Source organism: Homarus americanus, unplaced genomic scaffold (assembly GCF_018991925.1).
Source record: "Homarus americanus isolate GMGI-L3 unplaced genomic scaffold, GMGI_Hamer_2.0 scaffold28, whole genome shotgun sequence".
NCBI classification, from domain to species: Eukaryota; Metazoa; Arthropoda; class Malacostraca; order Decapoda; family Nephropidae; genus Homarus; species Homarus americanus.
In genome coordinates this window covers 3790782-3805696 of record NW_024742238.1, presented here as the reverse complement: position 1 = coordinate 3805696, position 14915 = coordinate 3790782, and the positions used below count along the sequence as shown (strand labels likewise).

Genomic DNA, 14915 nt, shown 5'->3' with positions numbered 1-14915 from the left:
AAAAAAAAGAGAGGCGAGAGTAAGTGAAACGCGGGTTGACATGTCCGTAGATTTAAGCTCGCCACCCTCTATGGTTAAACCTATTCCCGGGGTGTTTGACGTACCCACACGGGGATACACAACCTTGTTTTTTCCCTTTTTTTCCCCGTGATGAAAAATTTGACCGCCACTTTAAATTCATTTGCTGCATTGAAAGTTATTTTACGCTAAAAAATGGGACGCTATTTTTAATCAAATTTATTTTTTTTTTCCCTGGGTGGACAGTGACCTCTGTGGAAATTAAAACTAACACGGTGACAAAGTGTCTTTTTTAGATCTGTATTTATTTGTTATGGTGAAAGGGTACACGTGGAAGGGGAAATGGGATGGATTGACGTAGGAAACAGGAGGGGAGTGTTAGTACTTGGAGGAATGGTGAGGGAAGGGAGGAGAGGGAGAGACACCGAGTGAAGAGTTACATCACCACAAATCATCCACAGAAAGAGAGATGCTACCACGGACTCCTCTCTGAGATAATTACTTCTCACACCCTCTCTCCCTCACACCCTCTCTCCCTCCCTCCCTTCCTCTCACCCTCTCTCATTCCCTCCCTTCCTCACACCAGCTCTCCCTCCTCCTCCCTCACTTCAGCTTTCCCTCCCCTCCCTCACACACCACCTCCTCTCCCTCACACTACCTCCCTCCCCTCACACCTACCTCCTCTCCCTCACACTACCTCCTCTCCCTCACACTACCTCCTCCCCCTCACACTACCTCCTCCCCCTCACACTACTTCCTCCCCCTCACACTACCTCGTCCCCCCACACTACCTCCTCCCCCCATCACAGCACCTCCCTCTCTCACCCCACCTCTCCCCCTCTCTCTCCCCCTTCCCTCACCCCACCATAGATAACACGTTATAACGCTACATATGTTGACGTAATATGACTCATCTCCCACACTCAGGACCGGAACGATTTTGACAAGCTGTAATTTTTTCTTGCGTTAGTCACTCCTATACCCGCCTGTCCTGATGTGATTATTTATATTTGAGGATGTTAAAGTTTATTTTACCCGATGACTAACTCTCCGTTATTCTTATTTTAGTTGTATTCAATTTTATACCATAGATTCGGAGGCTAGAAAAAGTTCCCTTTGAATTATAATAGTATCCCATGGAAGCTTTAATAAATTGTATTCCTATTTTATTGTTTTCGTGGTTCAGTAGACACGGTCACGTGGTGGATATTATTAATATTAATTTTAATTTAACTTTTAACATATATTTTAATCCTCAGGGAAAGTACCGGTACTTTTAATTTTACCGCCAAATATAGCAAACATTATTTTTATTGTTTTATTTATTTTAATTCAAGTACTAGTGTTCTGCGTTATAGGTCAACGAAACAACGTTGCATGTTAGAATGTTAAAATAGAGCAAAATGTTGTTGTTCTTATTATTAAAATAAAAGTCCTCGACCGAACTTAATTGAGACCAAAAATAAAATGAAATGCCACGAGCTTAAAACACTTCATCTGTGAAAGAAACTACATACTGCAGGTAACAGTCGACCTCCGCCCTGAAGATGTCAGAAAATTTTATCGACCAGTTTCTAATGTATTGTTCTTCACTTTTACTACTTTACTACTGGTTCTACTACTACTACTATTACCACTATCAATTACTGTCATGAACAACACAATAGGATATTTAGAAAAAGCCCCATTGACAACATTACCAGAAACCTTGAGTTTATATGAATTACCATCTGTCACCCGCAACATGTGTCGAGATGTACCACCTGTCTGCGGCGTCAGCAACAGGGAGTGTAGAGGCATCACATTTCAGTGAGCAGCAACAGCTGTGAGCACAACTACTATGTCGTCATGGGTGCTTGGGTTTGGTCCCATTAGGAGCGGCTAACGAACCCTGTGGAGGACTCCCGGGATGGTGGTAGGAGGGGGCCCCGAGTTAAGATCCTTCCGCGGTGTAGCGTCGTCGCCGCCCCTACACAGACTCGACCAACCCGCCACCGCTCGGCTCACAACCAACCACTTGAGCTAGTTTGCCAAGAGGCAGCAAATCTCCCCCTCTGTCACGCAAAGCTGAACTTCGTCAATAGCTGCTACGACCACCATGGAGGGGACGAGGAGGGCGTTGTATAGGCGCGGTAAGGGCCAGGGTCTCCACCTCTCTCCCTCGTTATTCCTGTCGCTGACTCCAAAAGCACTCTTCAAGGCCTGCAGTTGTCTCTCTGGACATTTCATCAGCGTGATGACCGTGTTTTTACGTCGCTTTTAAAGACCCTGTACCTTGTGTGTAGGATTCCTCCCTTGGGCCAGAGACTGTTGCATGATCGTTGTGTAACACGGACTTTATTGTGGACAAATTTTCTATACTAAAAAATATCATGGGTGAGGTTTGGTTTTCTTTTCAGTACGGATCCTATTCACATATATTTGGCACCGTTATCTATAAAGAATTTTGGCACTGTATCTATGAGAGGTTTTGTCGCCGAGTGCATGAGGACTATGGGCACTGTACCTGTGACTGATTTTGGCATCGTATGTATAAGGAATTTTGTCTCCGTATCTAAGGGATTTGGGTACTTTTTGAGGGAAAATAGTTCTCCGGAATGAGGATTTATTGTGCTGGTCTCGTCTTTATGTGAAGCAGTTATGGGTTATGAAGACTTTTATATGGCGACTGTGACCCATCTTACTCAACACCCGCAGATTAACCTAGAATTTGATGACCTCAGATGAACCCTGACCCCTGGAGTACACACACACACACACACACACACACACACACATACACACACACACACACACACACACACACACACAAACACACACAAGGACTTGAGATGCATCAAACACAAACATTAAGTAAAAGCAGGACCACCACACGCCATGAGACTTGTTACCTGGAGAATTGAGTGGATGATATTGAGCTCATGTCAACACGGTACTCCATCTTGTTCTTTATCTGTGTGTCTAAAGGGTGTGGGTGTGTGGGGATTTGTACGTGTTTGTGTTAGGAGGATTACAGGGAGGGGGGGGAGGAGGAAGCAAGGGGATGGAGGTAGAAGCAGGTGGAAGCAGGAATAGGAGGTAGGTATGGAGGGAAAGGGGGGGAGGAATGAATGGATGGATAGAACGAGGAAGGGAGAGGAGGGAGGTAGAGACGGATGAAGGTAGGGAGGAAGGGAGGGAGGTAGGGAGAAAGGGAGATTGAAACAGGTGAGGTAGTAAGTAATCTAATTAGACCTGCCCCTATATTCCCTCAGGATTACTCTCTTCACAAAGTGTCTCCCCTCCCCCTCCTCAGCCCCCCCGGAAGTAGAAAGAAGGAAGGAAAGAATGAAAGAAACAAACGAGGACCTAGAAAATGAAAGAGTAGGAGGAGTTATCTTAGGGAAGTGTAAGGAGGAGGAGTTATCTTAGGGAAGTGTAAGTAGGAGGAGTTATCTTAAGGAGGTATTATGTAGGAGTATTAAGGAAGACTCGGGAGACACAAACACCTCACTTAACAAGGACACCAACTGCTCCACACTTCACTAGTAAAGGTGAGAGATGTTGTCATTCCCTTGATGGTGTGAGCAGCTCTGATGTTTCTTATTAACTTAGATCTTCATTCCTAAGATGGAGGGGAAGGAGGAGAGATCTTAGATAACCTCTCGTGTAACATTGTGTACATTACAGCATTAACGTAAAACGAGACACACTATACCTGTTTGGTTCTCGCTGTCTTCCTACGTCCGGCTCTAGATGTGCAAAGACTTGTGTGCAGTATATTCGTAACAGAGTATAGATATTGACCTGACCTATCCTGACCTGACCTGACCTGACCTAACCTAACCTGACCTAACCTAACCTAACCTAACCTAACCTAACCTAACCAAACCTAACTTAACCTAACCTATCCTGACCTAACTTGCCTTTTTTCACCGATATATGTAGTGCGTCAGAGCAAGTCCCGTGAAGTACGTTTCTGTCTCCTATTATGACTGTTTCTTGCGTGTGTGTGTGTGTGTGTGTGTGTGCGTGCGTGCGTGCGTGCGTAAAGGTGGATGGATGGGTATACTGTATATGTGTGTGTGTGTGTCTATGCATAAGATTATGATGATGATGATGATGATGATGAGGAAAATTTAATTAACAGTCACACCATTTTTACGAACCTCGGTGTTTGTATTCAGTTTATTAATGTTAAACTCTGCAATGAAGTTAATATGAAGCACCACATGGCCGGGACGCTGTTAATAATACATCAGCTTCTGTAAACACGAGTCACCTGAGAGGGAACCAACTCAGCTGACGGAGATAGTTTTAAACTCTTAATAAGATGCTCCAACTTGTGATGTCGAAAACGTGTACAGTTAGTTACGGATAAGTTTCCCCCTGACGCTTTTGACAGTATCTGGCATCTACACACACACACACGCACACACACACACTATTTCATAATACATAGCGTAATTAACTAAAACAATAACAGCACAAGATAAATTAAATCCGGGTTAATCCACACATAACACTGTGTAGTCACGGGTGGTAAGGGACCAGCGACACGTGATCATTGTTACTAAACTTACCCAAGCAGGAAGAAGGAACCAATTTGTCAGGTGGTAGGGGGAAGAATGGGGGAGGAAATGGATAGAGGGCACTGCGTCACCCCCATCACCTCACCCCCATCACCCTCACCCCACCCATCCCTCCCCCATCATCCTCCTCACCCCCACCTACAGCACAGTAAGCGTAAGAGATGACTTAAGGAAATGAAGGTAATTATGAAGCTTCAACTTTTGTCATAAAGATGTCGGCCGCCAGCCTCTGCATCACGAGCTATGGCGACACTCTTAACCTACGACCATCATAATTTACAGCAACCAAAAAGTGTAAATATTACTCGACGGGTTCACGGCAGCCTCGACGGACAGGTGGACGGAGGGCGACAAGTGGCGGAACTCCGGGTATATTTGACAGTGTGTTGTAATTCGATATTAAAACGGTGAATTAAATTAGATGTGTGTGTGTGTGTGTTCGTATCTATTGTATTCTATTGGTATTATTAGTATTGTTAATTTTTTAATTTTATTTGATTTGTAATGCTGTTATTGTTATTTTGTTATTCACGTTCGTGGTGTGGCTGTTATTGTTATTTGTATAAGTTATTTTCTAATATACCCCAATAAGTGTTATTGTTATTTGACGTACTATTGTTATTTGATGTACTAGTAATACCGTTATTTTCTTTATTTGTATATTGTTAGTGAAAATATTATTATTGTTGTATTGTAATTTGTAATCAATAATACAGTAACAATAACGAAATATAACGTCAAAAAGACAGTATTATCCATATTTATAAAATTTACTCGAGACCAACATAACGCAGGAACATATTGGTCCATTCTCAGACAGGCTTCAACTCGGCTTCAACTCAGCCTCAACTCGGGGCAGAATGACGCCATCCAGTATTGAGGTGTGAAAGAACGATGACAACCAGTTCATGAGAGTTAATTCATGACGAGCGCTGTTGGGGATAATCCTCTGTACCATGATATTGTGGCCGTTGTTGTGGGCGAGTGGGCAAGGTGGACTTTGTCATTGTTTATGGAGACGCTCGATATGGACCTTGATACGACTTTTTGGTCAATGAGAGGCGGGAGTTCAGTGACCTGTGTGTGTGTTGGGGGGTTGGTTTAGATTACGTTGTGTTAAGCTAACTTGAGGTTATGATAGGTTAGGTTAGCTTAAGGGTGTTTAATCTTGAGGTGAAAGAAGCTGGGGGGCTAACCTTCAAGTGATCCGGAGATATACAATAAGTTGTGTTTACCCAACGGAGTCCTGGATCCTTGTCACACTAACTTTATCGTCGTGTTAGATCTTTACCCCCGTCAACTCCTCCTGCTGCCCGGGAAGAATCTGATTGCGTTTCAGGTAGGATCATAAGGTGGTGGGCGGGCTCGTAGACAGCCTCTCAAGATACATACACTCAGAACAGGAAACTACTTGTGCGCTGCATTTTCTAAACTTTCTGTTTTCGTGAAAATGTTACCAGTAAAAGCGTGCCTGTCGACGTCTTGGATCCAAACTCACAAAGATTCACGACCATAATTTTACCACCTAATTGGTATTAAGTAATCATATTCCCGGTATAAATTCGATGCTCTTTTAAAAATTTCTTTTTCCCTGTCTTAACTTCAATGAGCCAATTAGATGTGTTCATCATACATCTTCACTTATGAGGAAAATTCACCCTTTGAGAATCCAGTTCCTTAATATTACATCATGGGGAGGTTCTGAATTCACCACCTCTTCCGGTTTATAGTTTTTTTGGCCTTGGGAAGAACCGTGTGTTGCTGCCATGACTCACCCCTCCCGTAATATGTGGTCTGCTGCTGTATATTAAGAGTTGTTTAGGGTTTTTTCCTCTGAGAATGTGCCAGGGAGCGTAAGTTAGAGGAAAAACTTATGTTATAGCGTGTTGGGTAGATTTACGTAACCCTGAAGTACCTACCCCACACACCCCAACACATGTATCTCAGGTTAAAGAGGTTTTAATTCCATGTGTATCTCACGGTGAAGAGGTTTTAACACTCCAGTAACTCAGGTTAAAGTGATTTAAACCACTGTTTATAGCTGAGGTATAAACTCTAAACTCTGATGTTACTCACAGCCAATAAAGAATTAAACAAAGGAACTCATGATATAAAGAGGTTTAAACTCCCACGTAACTCAGGCAAAAAAAGTTTAATCTCTGTAACTCAAATATTAATAAATTTAAACCCCTCACGGTCCATTTCCTAAACAAGATTTAAAACCCCTCACAAATCCCTTACAATAACAGGTATAAATCCTCTCTCTCCCTTATGTAACGTAGGCTTAAACACCCCCATCCATAAACCAAACAACTCTGCTAAACAGATTTAAACCCATCGGTAAACCACTCTTAATATTTTTTTTTACACGGATTTTTGTATACCAGCGTTGAGACCTTTTTTTTTTACACGGGTTTCTGTACACCAACAATAACAGAACATTTTTTTTTTCGTATGACAGAATAGCACAGATCTGAACACACTTGGGCGTCACCACAGTGTAAATATCGTTAACTTCCTCCAAAAAATATAATGGAAATATTGCCCAGGTTGCATTATATTCATGGTAAATATGTTAGGGCAAGTTAAGAGACGGTGTAGGCAAGGTGAGTGGTGGTGGTGTGGGTTGAGTGGTGGCGTGGGTTGGGTGGTGGCGTGGGTTGAGTGGTAGCGTGGGTTGGGTGGTGGTGTGGATTAGTGAGTGATGGTAGGGGTTAAGTGAGTGTTGGTGTGGGTTGAGTGGTGGCGTGGGTTGGGTGGTGGTGTGAGTTAGTGAGTGATGGTAGGGGTTAAGTGAGTGTTGGTGTGGGTTGAGTGGTGGCGTGGGTTGGGTGGCGGTGTGGATTAGTGAGTGATGGTAGGGGTTAAGTGAGTGTTGGTGTGGGTTGGTGGTGGCGTGGGTTGGGTGGCGGTGGATAGTGGTGATGGTAGGGTTAAGTGGTGGTGGTACTGGGTTGGTGGTGGCGTGGGTTGGGTGGTGGTGTGGATTAGTGAGTGATGGTAGGGGTTAAGTGAGTGTTGGTGTGGGTCGAGTGGGTGTGGGTTATGAGTGGTAGTATGGGTTACACTCGCCCCATGATGGTCAAGGTGTAGGAGACGTCAAGGGCCATTGGGAATAGTAGCTGTGGTGGTGTATTGCTGCCTGACGTATCCATAACACTACTTGAACTGTGGCGAGAGACAGAGACAGACAGACAGGCAGACACACTTGTAGATAGATAGAGACAGAGGCAGACTTGTGGACAGACAAAGAGAGAAAGACGTACACAAACAGAATAGCAGTGGAGGAGACTCGGGAAACTGACAGACAGACAGACAGACAGACAGACAGACAGGCAGGCAGGCAGGCAGGCAGGCAGACAGACAGACAGGCAGACAGACAGACAGACAGACAGACAGACAGACAGCCAGACAGACAGACAGACAGACAGACAGACAAGAGAATATACCAGATCACAGATTCCACGACATCCGGAAAGTGTAGAAGTCATGGCTAATAGTGAGACCTCGAGCTGACTTTGATTAAATGGTGTGAGGTGAGTGTGTGGCCTGGGGCGCCGTGGCGAGCTATCAGAGGACTTCAGTGTGGAACAACGGTGATGTGCCCTGACAGCGATCGTCTGTTAGGCTGTGTGAGGGGTTGTTCGTGTGGGAATGGTAGTTAGCGCATCATTAGAAGGAAATTGAAGTTAGAATACACAAAATTATTATTAACATACACACATATATATATACTCATACATACACATATATACTCACACACATATATATACTCACACATGCATATTCATATTCACATACACACACAGACATATTCTCAGGCATACACTGTAATATACCAAGTCAAGTTGTATACATAGTGGTGAGATATATACTGTATGTATACCCAGGTGATTCATTTGTTTACACTGGGTTACAAACGTAATATTTGGCCAAATTATAGGGGTCTCGGGTAATGAAATTCAGATATGAATGTACTTCAATTATTTTAGTTAAATTAGCCTCCAGGTGCTCGAGCTGCCAGCAGAACACTAATGGTATTGAAACCTTGGTGTTCTGTTTATGATCAGAACATTTAGTATATATTGAAACATACATTAAAGGAGATATATTTCCGTAAACATGGCATTTACACAAGTATGAAAAAACGACCTGTGCCTTATTTTCTTAGCGATATCTCCTGTATATGTAAGATAGTCGTAATTTTTTAAAACCTTCTATTGGATCACATGAAGATAAGCCCCTACTATAATACACCTGATGATTGAACAGATAAACACCCTAACGCTACCTGGAGGAGTTATGCTATGTTTGGTTAGGTTAGGTTAGTTTTTGGTTAGGTTAACGTTTGTTTATGTTAGGTTATGCTAGAGTTTGGTTAGGTTAGAGTTTGGTTAGGTTAGCGTTTGGTTAGATTAGATTAGATTAGCGTTTGGGTGGCTAATCTTCATATGAAATAAGGTGGTATGCAAATCTTCAGGTGATCCTATTGCTAGTTCTACACAACACCTGGACAACATCCCCCTTGAGGTAGTGGTGCTGTAAGACTGCCGTAAAGGTGTGGCTTATGTGTGGGTGTTGTGTGGTGGTGGATAATGTGTGGATGGTGGATCATGTGTGAGTGTTGGGTGGTGGATAATGTGTGGATGGTGGATCATGTGTGAGTGTTGGGTGGTGGTGGATCATGTGTGAGTGTTGGGTGGTGGTGGTGGGTGGTGAGAGGGCGATATACATCTGCCACGCTAAGCTTCTTCAGCACCACCACAGCAAAAGTTTTGATCTGCGTTGTCGTTGTTAGCTGTGGTGAGGAGGTGGTCTGGTGTCAGCTGTGGTGAGGAGGAGGTTTGGTGTTAACTGTGGTGGAGGAGGAGGTTTGGTGTTAGCTGTGGTGGAGGAGGAGGTTTGGTGTCAGCTGTGGTGGAGGAGGAGGTCTGGTGTTAACTGTGGTGAGAGACTTCGCTTATCATCAAGTCGGGAACATAATCACCATTTACTATATTGGAGTCAACTTGAAGGACTGCATAAAGCATCAAAAGTTACCAAGTTATTTGACTTATCATTTAGAACCGTGTGTGTGAGTTTGTGAGTAGGAAGAATGAGATTTGCATGTGTGTGTGTTTTCAAGACATAACACTAATGACTTCTCAAAAAGTTTACAACTGGTGTGTCTCAGAAGGCGAGAGATAGTGTTGTTTGTGTGTGTGTATGTGTCTGAAGGCGAGAGATAGTGTTGCTTGTGTGTGTGTATGTGTCTGAAGGCGAGAGATAGTATTGTTTGTGTGTGTGTATGTGTCAGAAGGCGAGAGATAGTGTTGTTTGTGTATGTGTGTATGTGTCAGAAGGCGAGAGATAGTGTTGTTTGTGTGTGTGTATGTGTCAGAAGGCGAGAGATAGTGTTGTTTGTGTGTGTGTATGTGTCAGAAGGCGAGAGATATTGCTGTTTGTGTATGTGTATGTCTGAAGGCGAGAGATAGTGTTGTTTGTGTGTGTGTATGTGTCTGAAGGCGAGAGATAGTGTTGCTTGTGTGTGTGTATGTGTCTGAAGGCGAGAGATAGTATTGTTTGTGTGTGTGTATGTGTCAGAAGGCGAGAGATAGTGTTGTTTGTGTATGTGTTATATTGTGTTTATTTCAGCCTTACAGCTGTCTATATTGTCTCCCCTCGCTGTTGATATTAAGTTTGAAGACCTGGATAAGTATCAAGGAGTGTTGGTCAAGAGAGTTCACTGTACTCCACTCTGTACACTCAATATCCAGCCACTGTAAGGTATAGTTGTATCACCTCATCTATAGTTTGAACCATTGCATAGGTGCTCATTGTCTACGGCCGAATATCTGTTTCATTAAAGTCTTCAAATGCTAAACCGTGTCTGATGAGAGGTTTATCACTGTGTTCCGTCTTGTCATACTTCGATCTTGCCTCAGTGAAGTTTCATCAAGGTGGTTAGAAGATGATCTGTTTTCTCCTACAGTAAGATCCCCTTCAGCTTGTGTTGCCTGGAGTTTGTTGTAGTGTAGTTCAAGTGTAAGTTATCGTAATCGAGACGTAGCAGTGTATGACTTTCCTCTTTCCTCTGTTAGTGTATTGTGTTGAGGGGTATTCTTATCTTAAGGATTTATAATTTTATCTTTGTGGGATTAAGGGAAGTCAAGGTAAGCAATCAGTATCATCCTTCACTGTTGCTTTTGAGACACAGTTGTACTCTTATCTCCTTAATGAATCATCTTGCAGCTCCTTTGATGAAGTTATTCCGTGGTGTTAATATGTTGGTATATCCAGGACCCCCCAGCCCCAGTCTGTGCTCGCTAGGGGATGATAAAGGCTATATTGAACTGTTGACATATATCCCAGACTATTTGACCTGGTAATTTGGATTTAATGATGTCCTACTTTTATCATCTTGCTGTATGTGATGTGTGACAGACTTTTAGTAGAAGTGTCTGTAGTTGTGTTAAATGACTACGGTCTACTGTACATGAACTTGTTAACTGTAGTAGATGTAGTACAGGTGAATCACTCGCTGGTAGCCACGGATTTTCCCTAATATAATCGTTATGTATGAATCAATAAACGAGAGACAGACAGACAGACAGACATGAGAATATAACATGAAAACCACTGAAAATACACAAAACTCTTTCATAATAAGTAACGGATATATTAGCGACACTGAGGGGCTGCCACCGTCTAGTCGTATCACATCATCAACAGTGTTACTAAAGCACTATTTGTCTCCTTACAGGTATGGCCACTACGTCTGGTCACGAGAGAGAACCACAAGGCATCACCATCGTTATATGTAAGTACAACACTGAGAGTTTTTTGTGTTAACGATGCCTTTATGCAAGTTAAGTGTATCCTTAAAAAAAAGACCAGGATTTAATTTTTAAAAAGTGTGATTATTTTAAGAAGCGCCATGTTAAGTTAAAAATACTGTTACGTTGAAAATACGCTATGTTGGTTAAGAATAATAGACTGTGTTCGATTAAGAAACGCTGTGTTAGGTAAAGAATACGTTATGTTAAACACGCAATGTTAAGGTAATGAGTATTGTTTGGGGTAGAATAATTAAGGTACTGTACACCTTGTTCATTATTACTCCGACTATGGTAAAGGAATTTCCACAACCATTATACTGTATACGTTTTGATCGCACAAGCACAAGCACACACACACACACACCGTTTTATGTTATTAAATGTTTACTGCATATGCCTCATAAAAAATATATTTTTACATATTGAAAAATATTTTGTCGATTGTAAATCAGTGTATATGGCCTAAACAAACAGATATAACCCAAACAAAGCGTTAATTGTCACCGGGCCACCACACTGGACAGCAGGTGGCAACTGTGTGTATCCCAATTGTTATAAGTGGCCGTGACTCACTGTGTGTGTGTGTTGAACTGTGAGAAAATGATTATAAACGGACATCTTTCTTCTGTCAGTGAGTAATATGCCATCATGATAAGCTAGTAATTTGTACAGTTGGTATTTACTGTCTGTTCAATACAAACGGACACCTTACGACGATGGACACAGAGACAGACAGAACCGTCACTAGAACGTAGAATATATACCTACTTTAATTCCCCTCGTACCAAGTCTCTCAACTCTAAGGTAAACCATTTTTCCGTATCCTCTCAGAGCGTTAGGCAGCAAGAGAAGAAACATCATTATTTAACAAGTTTGACGCCTTCTGTACAGTATATTTTAACCATTATATAAGATGGTCTTAAATTTTCTTGAATTATTTCCAAATGTAACCAAGTTTTTTTTTTTTTTTTTTTAGTCCCGAACGTGATATTTCCCATAGGTTCACTCGTAAACTTCAATAATTTATGCTTTATTTCAACACATGCATGACCAAGCCAGTAACACATTTCACCCAATTGAGAGAGAAAAAATATACAAAATAACCGGCATAAAAATAGCACTCGAAGTATCTCATTCTCGGCACTTCCTGAAGCTGTCGACTTAACGTTGTAATAATTTATCTTTTATTTTTCTTCTTTTTTTTCTTTCACTCGTTTCTATGACAGTTCCTTTACGGTTCCGTTTGTCAGATGTTTTCTAGTTTGTTTTTATTTTCTCTGCAGTAGTTGTGTAACGTTGTAGAATAAACTGGGTGGTTTTAGACGCTCTTTGTGTTTTATAATGTTCGCCTGTTTTCTCATTTCCTAACTTCGTGAAATTTTCGCCAGGATTTTAGACTCGGTTCTCATATTCTCGTTATTATATTTTCTTTGTTTTCGCTGCTTTCGTAACTTTGAAGAAAATTTAATTTTCAAATTTAGACGTTATTCTTCTGTTTTGTTGTTCCAATATTATATTTTAAAACATTAACAATTATACATTACGATTTTAGACCTTGGGCAGATGTTGTTTTTAATTTCATAACATTGACAATTTAAACTAATTTTCTATTCTGCTTATAAGATGAAAATTTTAACCTCTCACCTCCTTCCTCTGGATTATCGGGGGTCTCGCTGGGGAGGAAGTACTGTATATACGTTTATCTGTAAAAACGTAATCATTGACGTACCTTACCTTGTGAAAAAACAGAAAGTCACATATAACCAGGAAATGAGGTAATTCTGATCTTTTTTTTATCCATTTTCATACGGACGTCCCCCAAAAGTTTAGTAGGAGTAAGTTGCTGAAATTGTCATAGTTTTCTCGGGAGTATGGGAACATGTCGTCGAAGTTGGCATATAGATTCTCAAGGTATAACAACATGGCAACCATACGGACACATTCTTAGACCAAAAACGTCAACATTAAGACTCCCCCACCCCACCCCACCCCACCCCACCCCGTGTAGTTAGGAGAAATTAGTGAGATAAAAGAAAACTCTGCCTTAAAAGTTTGGAGGCCTGCATAATTTGGCGATTACGGGAGAGAAAATTTGGCGATTAAGGGAAAGAGTAGCGAGTTCTCTTGCTGATGTGTGTACGAGGGTAAGAATGGCGTCTACTTCTGGCCGCCGGAATAAGATTCTTCAATTTGCATGTGAAAACTGAAGTAGGGGGAGGGAGGGGGATTGGCTCGACAGGGGAGGGAGGGGGGATTGGCTCGACAGGGGAGGGGTAGGGGGAGGGAGGGATTGGCCCGACAGGGGAGGGGTTGGGTGAGGGAGTTCAGGGAGAGTATAGGCGAATTAGGAAGAGTGTGAAGGAGGTAGGGAGGGAGGTAAGGAAGGGGAGTGTGAGTTAAGAAGGTAGAATTGGATGTGAGGGAGTTTAAGCAGAAGGAAAAACAAGAAAGAGGAAGATCAAGGAGGAGGAGGAGGAGGAGGAAGAACTAGGAAGAAGAACAACGATAAGAACTAAGGCAATATGACCTCCTTTGGTGAGAGGAGGACAAAAGAACATATTTTTATCCAGCAGCGGGAAGACTGTACACACAAGCTCGTACTCGCATCTAAATAATAGGAAGTTGCTTGGGAATTAAATTGTACCACGTGCTCATAATGGTACAATATTTTTGGTGTTTTAGAATACAGTCGATATTGGTTTAAGGTGTTGTAGGTTTATTATCATAGGGTATTGATTGTTTAGGTGGTGTAGGTTCATTATCAATACATTCTCGGTGGTGTATGTTAGTTATAATACAATATTGGTGTTGTATTTTTACTACTGCATAATCTTGGTGATGATGTCTGAAGTTTTAGAGAGAAAAAGAGTCATTTGTATCTTTCATCGTGTGTTGTAAACTCACCTGATCAATCATCCCCTTCACTTATAGATCTCCACAACATCTGTCTCCAACACCAATCTCCATAAAACACACACACTCTCTGGTCTCCCATTTACCACATATGGAGAACGGAACACAAAATCATGGGTGGTGGTTTTTTTTCCTCGCCATTATACGACAGAAAAACAAATTTGGTCCAAAGCCAAACTGATTTGTCAACAACAGCTTTCACGTCAGATATAGATAAAAAAAAATAAAAAATACGTTCCGAGGTTTTAGGGATGGTGGGACCCTCTTTTTTGTCCCGGTCTGAAAGTGAATTTTCCCCTAGACGTTTCTTCAAGAGTTGTGAGAGATGGACCCCCTCCCTTCCTCCCGATACAATTCTTAAACTATTGCTGGAAGTTGGTTGGGAAAGATCACCTCGGTATCCCTCCCCTATTTTCTTGGGCGGAAAATCCCAAGATAACAAAGTTCTTAATGTAGTAGATCTGTAGAAGGTTGTTAGAGAAATATAGGTCGTTTGTTCTGTGTTGTGCTCGTCCGTCCGTCCGTCCCCGCAGGTATATCCCGTACACACCCTTGCCGTCATATCCAGGTCACATACAAGCAGCTATCTATATCC

General features: G+C 42.0%; 1 long non-coding RNA gene across 1 annotated transcript in view; it reads left to right on the top strand.

The window, feature by feature from the left end:
- Window positions 1-11390, top strand: part of LOC121876600 — a 151637-nt gene extending 140247 nt beyond the window's left edge. Inside the window, exon 3 of the long non-coding RNA XR_006090785.1 lies at window positions 11332-11390. This is a non-coding gene — a long non-coding RNA (uncharacterized LOC121876600). The remainder of the gene's footprint in view (window positions 1-11331) is intronic.
- Window positions 11391-14915: the final 3525 nt, after the last annotated feature.